The sequence below is a fragment of the Balaenoptera musculus genome, chromosome 3 (genome assembly GCF_009873245.2).
Source record: "Balaenoptera musculus isolate JJ_BM4_2016_0621 chromosome 3, mBalMus1.pri.v3, whole genome shotgun sequence".
NCBI classification, from domain to species: Eukaryota; Metazoa; Chordata; class Mammalia; order Artiodactyla; family Balaenopteridae; genus Balaenoptera; species Balaenoptera musculus.
Window position 1 is genome coordinate 94,605,235 of NC_045787.1, and position 6,146 is coordinate 94,611,380.

Consider the following 6,146-nt stretch of genomic DNA (forward strand, 5'->3'; position numbering starts at 1 on the left):
TTCCTGCTGACCTTTTCCTCCTCCATCCAGTCTTTAAATGATGGGATTCATTTGAGCTCTACAGTGCCAACCCCCTTCTTTTTTTTTTTTTGCCTCTGTCTTCATTCCTATGATTTGAAAGACCATCCATATGTGATGACTCCCGAGTGTGCATCTTCAGTCTACAGCTCTTCTCTGGGAATCAGATTCACACACCCAACTGCTGCTTGACACCTCCATTTAGATGCCGTGCAAACATTATGACCCAGACAGGGCTTTGCTTTTCTCCTCAAACTTGACCCACACTCAGACTTCCTCATCTCACTTTTCAGACTAGACACCCAGGGATACTCCTTGATTCTTCCTCATCTCTCACAGTTAATCCATCTGCAAATCTCGTCTTCTGGTTCCAACATATGTCACGTCCCTCTCTTTCTTCTTTCCTGTTCCACTGCCACCACCCCCATTGAAGCCACTGTCACTTCTTAACTGTTTCACTGTAACAGCCTCCTAACTTGTTTCCCTGAATCCCATCTTGGTCCCGCCTAATCCATTATTCCTACTGCATCTCGAATAAAGATACAAATGTCATCATATCATTCTATCGCAGAAAACCATTTGATCATTTGCCATTGACCTTAAATCCTTACCGCCATCTGCAAGTCTTGGTTAATCCTCTGGAATGTAAGCCTCATGAGGGCAGGTATGTCTTCTCTCTCATTCTCTGTTTCATCCCCAGTGCTTAACATCATATTTAGCACATGGAAGGCATTTGATAAATATATTGAAAAAATGAATGATGAACACTTTACCGTACTGTATGCAGTTATTTGCTTAATGTCTATTCTCCCAACTGTGGAAACAGAAACCATGAATTTTGTTGTTTGACCCTTTATACCTAATCACTAGAAAAAGGCTCCATCATTAATATACAAGAATTGGGAATAATGGACTGGCTGTGTGTGTGGCATTGTAGTTGTATCTAAAAACATAGTGCTGAGTGAGAGCGGTGTGGAAGAAAATTCAATATATAACACAAGGCCATTTAAAAAAATAACAAGTACATACATGCAGAACAGCAGTACATACTTGGCAGGACACAAATAAGAAGGTATACCTTAAACATATCAGAATGGCTGCTTATAGAAGGGAGGGATGGGCATAGGAAATAAGATAAAATAGAAGAATATCTAAAGCCAGAGAGGACAGATGTGTTTGTTAAATGATTGATGAATGGAGTCTGCAGGTGGTATGAAACTCCAAGGTGAGGAAGCATAGATTTTTAAGGACTAGCAAAACAGGGCATTGAATGTGTTACAAAAATCCATTTGTTGGGGATTCTCTGTTTTGAGAATAATGATGGAAATGCAGCTGTCATAGCCTGGTACTTTAAAAAGACAAAATTCCTTAGCACAGACAATATAGAAACATTCTGATTCCCACTAGCATCAGACATTCCAAATAAGAGGGCAGAGTTGTCCTCTAATTCTTAAAGAAAAAAAGTCCTTGTGGGGAAAATTCTGTCGTTCTTTCCTCTTGTGCATGCTAGTTAAGAATGGTTAAGTTGCAGTATCCTCAGAAAAGTGATTTCCAAATCTGATTTTGCTGATCTGCAAGAAAGCTCCACGAGTGCCACCAAATTCTTCAAACAAAATTTGCTTTAATTCATTTTAATAAGGACAAATAAATACGTTATGCAGCACTTTTAAGAGGAAAATGGATTATCACATCAAATTAATGAGGCTGGGCATGGTAAGTGAGGCACTGTCGTCTTGGAATCAAAACCTCAGGCTCTGTACAACATAGTGTAAAGATTTTAGGCCATTAAAAAAATTTCCAAAGTTATCACATGATGGATTCATGGCTCAGCCTGAGCGTGTAAAGCCCGCTTTTTTCTGCTTGAGAATCACAGTCTGGTGATTCCAGCACCTAAAGCACTGGTGCAGCCAAAGCAAAATTTAAAAGTCTAAACTGACATGAATGAACAAAGAAAAGGTGAGAAAGCAAAACTGAAATCTCATAATTAAATTTAAGTATTTTATCAAAGAAGGCCAACCTCACTATAGCAGACACACACACTCACACTTTGTTGTAGAAGTTAGATAACTGTAATTCTGAAAACTATACAACTGCAACTCTTCTTATGAGATTACTATTTGGTAACTTCAGCTGTGTTGCATAATTGATTATGAAATATTTATAAATTTGGGGGATTTGATTTCCAGACTTCGCCAAGGAATTTCATATATCAATTTAATTGTAATCATAAACTTGACTCCTGCATCTGAATTACCACATCCTAGGTTTCTGGATCATCTGAAGAGTTCCCCCATCTTCATTTCCAAATAGAGGAAGGAGCAGATATTAATTGGGAATCAAGATTCCATTTATAAAAGAAAAAAAAATGATCAGAAGAACCTAGGGGCAAGACGGGAATAAAGATGCAGACCTACTAGAGAATGGACTTGAGGATACGGGGAGGGGGAAGGGTAAGCTGGGACAAAGTGAGACAGTGGTATGGACATATATACACTACCAAACGTAAAATAGATAGCTAGTGGGAAGCAGCGTATAGCACAGGGAGATCAGCTCGGTGCTTTGTGACCACCTAGAGGGGTGAGGTAGGGAGGGTGGGAGGGAGGGAGATGCAAGAGGGAAGAGAGATGGGGACATATGTATATGTATAACTGATTCACTTTGTTATAAAGCAGAAACTAACACACCATTGTAAAGCAATTATACTCCAATAAAGATGTTAAAAAAAAAAAAGATTCCATTTATAAAACATGACCAACGTATTCTGTCCTGAGGAATATAACCTGGAGTGTTTTTACTTAGTTGTAATAACTGGTTTGTTGCAAGTGGTTTGACTTAGTAATACCATTTCTCCAATACTCATGTGCTGGATTGGGTTAGTCAGGATGTCTGTGCAGCGGTTCTCAAACTTGAGAGTACATGAGAATCACCTGGTGAGCTTGTTAAACCACAGATTCCCTGGGCTCCATCTCCAGATTTTCTGAGTTAGCAGGTCAAGGGATGGGCCCTGAAAATTTGGATTTCTAGACAATTCCCAGGTGATGCTGCAGTAGAAAGTAAAATCTCAGGAGCTTAACACAGCAAAGGTTTGTCTCTTGGTTTCACAGAGTCCCACGTGAGTGGGCAGCCCTCCTCCATCTTATGGCAGTGCCATCTGTGTACACGGCCTCCAGGGATAGAAGAAGCACTGAACTTCCTTGATCCGCCTGAGACGTGGATCCCTTGGCTTCCCATGGGATCCAGGAGCCGGATTCCAGGAGCACTCTTTACGCCCAACAGGTACTTGCCATTCACTGTCTTTGCTCTGCACCACAAAGCTGAAAGGCAGTGTGTGCAGACTGCATTCAGAGATAAGAAAATTGAAGCTCAGAGAGACTCCCTTCACAGGCCACACAGCTGCTAGAGAAGGCCTGGAGCCGGGATGTGGGTATCTAACTGCAGAGCTGCTGGGCTGTCCTCTTCAGAAAACCACCGAACTTGCCGAAGTGGCTAATTCAGTCAGGGGTTGGCACAGAGCAGGCTGTTCTTGCAGTTTTGATGTGCATTTCTCTGATGATTAGTGATGTTGAGCACCTTTTTGTGTGCCCATTGGCCATCTGTAAATACAAATCTTAATAGAGTGAACTGAGGCACAGTGATGCCTGCATGTCCAAGCTCTCCCACAGATGTTATTTACTAGTTCTTCAATTCTAGATGCAAGTGTACTTATTTAGTACTGCTTTAAAACTTGATGTTTCAGGAGCTAACGATCCTATTTGTGGATTATGTAGTCTTTATCAGCCTTTCACCTGTTCATTCCTTTCTTTTGGTTGTTTTGCTCTTCAATAGAGCTTTTAAAAGAAGTTGGTATATTAATGAAGATAAAGCAAAGCTCATTCCTTCCATCCACCCACCATGTGTGTTCTGAGTCTTTTTAGTAGTTCTTACAGGAGAATCATTGGACAAAGGGGTCTGAAATACAGACTGAAAATTCAAATTTTCTGTGGATTTACTTTATCCTTACTCTGTGACTGATTGAGAATTTATAATATCTCTTTACCAGTTCTACCAATTCTATAGGTTAAATTTCATATATCAGTTAAACTTGCATCTGTTTCTTTGAGGGAGGGTCTATAGAAATTTCTGAGGTGATAATCTTTTAGATAGTCTTTAAAAAGCATTGCTTAAACACTTCTGGGGACATCAAAAGGTTATGTTATCTGTAGCATTTCATTTCATTTTGTTTAATGACAGAAAATGTGGTTTCTTCAGGTCTATATACTTGTTAAATATTAATAAAATGAACCCAATCCTAATATATGCCATTTAAAAAGAACCACAAATGATCACTTCTTGGCCTTTTGGCTAAGATCAAGTGTAGTAAAAAGAACCACTGACGTGGTAAATAAAAAGTTAATTCAGTATAGGAACTTGTTACTTTTTGATTCAGAAAGTAAAATTAGCCACATTCTAAGTAAAATTAAGTATTGTGTATTTCTTTCAAACAGATATCATTAAACTGCTGAAAATGAATGTATTTATGTAGAAAGAATATTAAGATTTCCTGAAAATTACTGCAAATAAATAGGCCCATTTTAACTATACTCTGAAAATATAGTGATTAAGCTTTAAGGAAAATCACTTTATTAAATGTTGAGATGTCTTATTCATCCAGGTAGAACTCTTTTAAGAAGGGCACTTCTGCTTAATAAGTTTGGTTATGCTAAAGATAATTTGAATCTTTAACAAAATTCTCTGACAGTGAGGCCAAAATATATGTATGTATGTTTTCTAGTGATCTAACTCTAATGGATTTATGGTTTATTAAACAGGCTCATGTCAAAGGACAAGGCTGAAGAAAAATGTATAGATCATAAATAAAGTAAAACAAAACATTTTATAGTTAAAACTGACTAGGAGAAGGAGTTTGTATTACATAACAAAGACTGAATTGATATCCAGAATATAGTTTATAAGAATGTCTATAAATCAGTACGAAAAAGACCAAAGAGTAGAAAAAAATCTGTAAAGGTCATAAGCAGACCATTATCAAAAGAAGTTGAAAAAGAATGAACAGGTATGTAAAAAAAAGATTCAGCTTCTCCAATGACCAAAGTTATGCAAATTGGTACAAAAATGAGATGCCATTTTACTCATCAGAATAAAAAAATGATGTCAATGTTGGCAAAAGTGTGGGCAAACAATATACCAATGCGGGGAGTACTACCATTTCGGAGAACATTCTGGAAATATCTAGTAAATTTGAATTTTACATATGCTAAAACTTAACATTTTCACTTCTAGATATATTGCCTATAAAATTTTTCACACATGTGCATAAGGAGGAGTAGCAAAAATGTTTACAGCAGCATTTTTCTAACGGCAAAAACAGAACAAAGCAATTGAAACAGTTTCAATGTCTGTAAATAGAGAAAAGCATAAATAAAAGATAGTTGGCCCTCGGTACCCTAGGATGTGGAACCCTTGGTTACAGGGGCCGATTATACTAGACCATTTTGTGTAAGGCACTTGAGATTTTGGTGTCTTGTTGTCCATAGGGGTCTTGGAACCAGTCCCCTACTCATAGGGAGGGAAGACTGTATTGAGATGCCAAAATAACAACAGCACTTGAAGTGAATGAACTGCACCTATATAGATTAACACAGATCTTAAAAGAATACATTACAGCCTCGCATGTAAGTACAGAAAAAAAATCAGAAGTATAAGTTTAAGAGTGCCGTTGGGTGTCCCAGCCTTCCCTGGGTATCTCCTAACCCCGCCCCTTTTCCAGCATAGCTCCTGCTTCCTAATTCCTGGAAAAAACCTTGCTCACTTGCTGCCTTTCCCACCACCACCTTCCTCCTCCCACTACCCCAGGACTGGGCTGCACTCTCTGGCTGTTTGTATCACAGTGTATTATCATAGTGGCTGTTTTATTTGTGAGATCCTTAGAAGCAGGGTCTATGCCTTTTAATTCTGAATCCCTAGCACTGAGCACACTGCCCAGCACACGGAATAATGGGTGAATGAAGCAGATTGATTTAACTGATGGCACCAGGATTCATTTGAGGCAGCATGAACAGTGACATGGTGCACATAGAACAGAAGGCAGTTACAGATTATCATTTTATTTCTTTGAAGGAGCATCAATA

At 38.5% G+C, this 6,146-nt stretch overlaps 1 pseudogene; it reads left to right on the plus strand.

The window, feature by feature from the left end:
* The first annotated feature begins 4,339 nt into the window (after window positions 1-4,339).
* On the plus strand, window positions 4,340-4,494 carry LOC118893743 (annotated as a pseudogene).
* The last annotated feature ends 1,652 nt before the right edge of the window (window positions 4,495-6,146 follow it).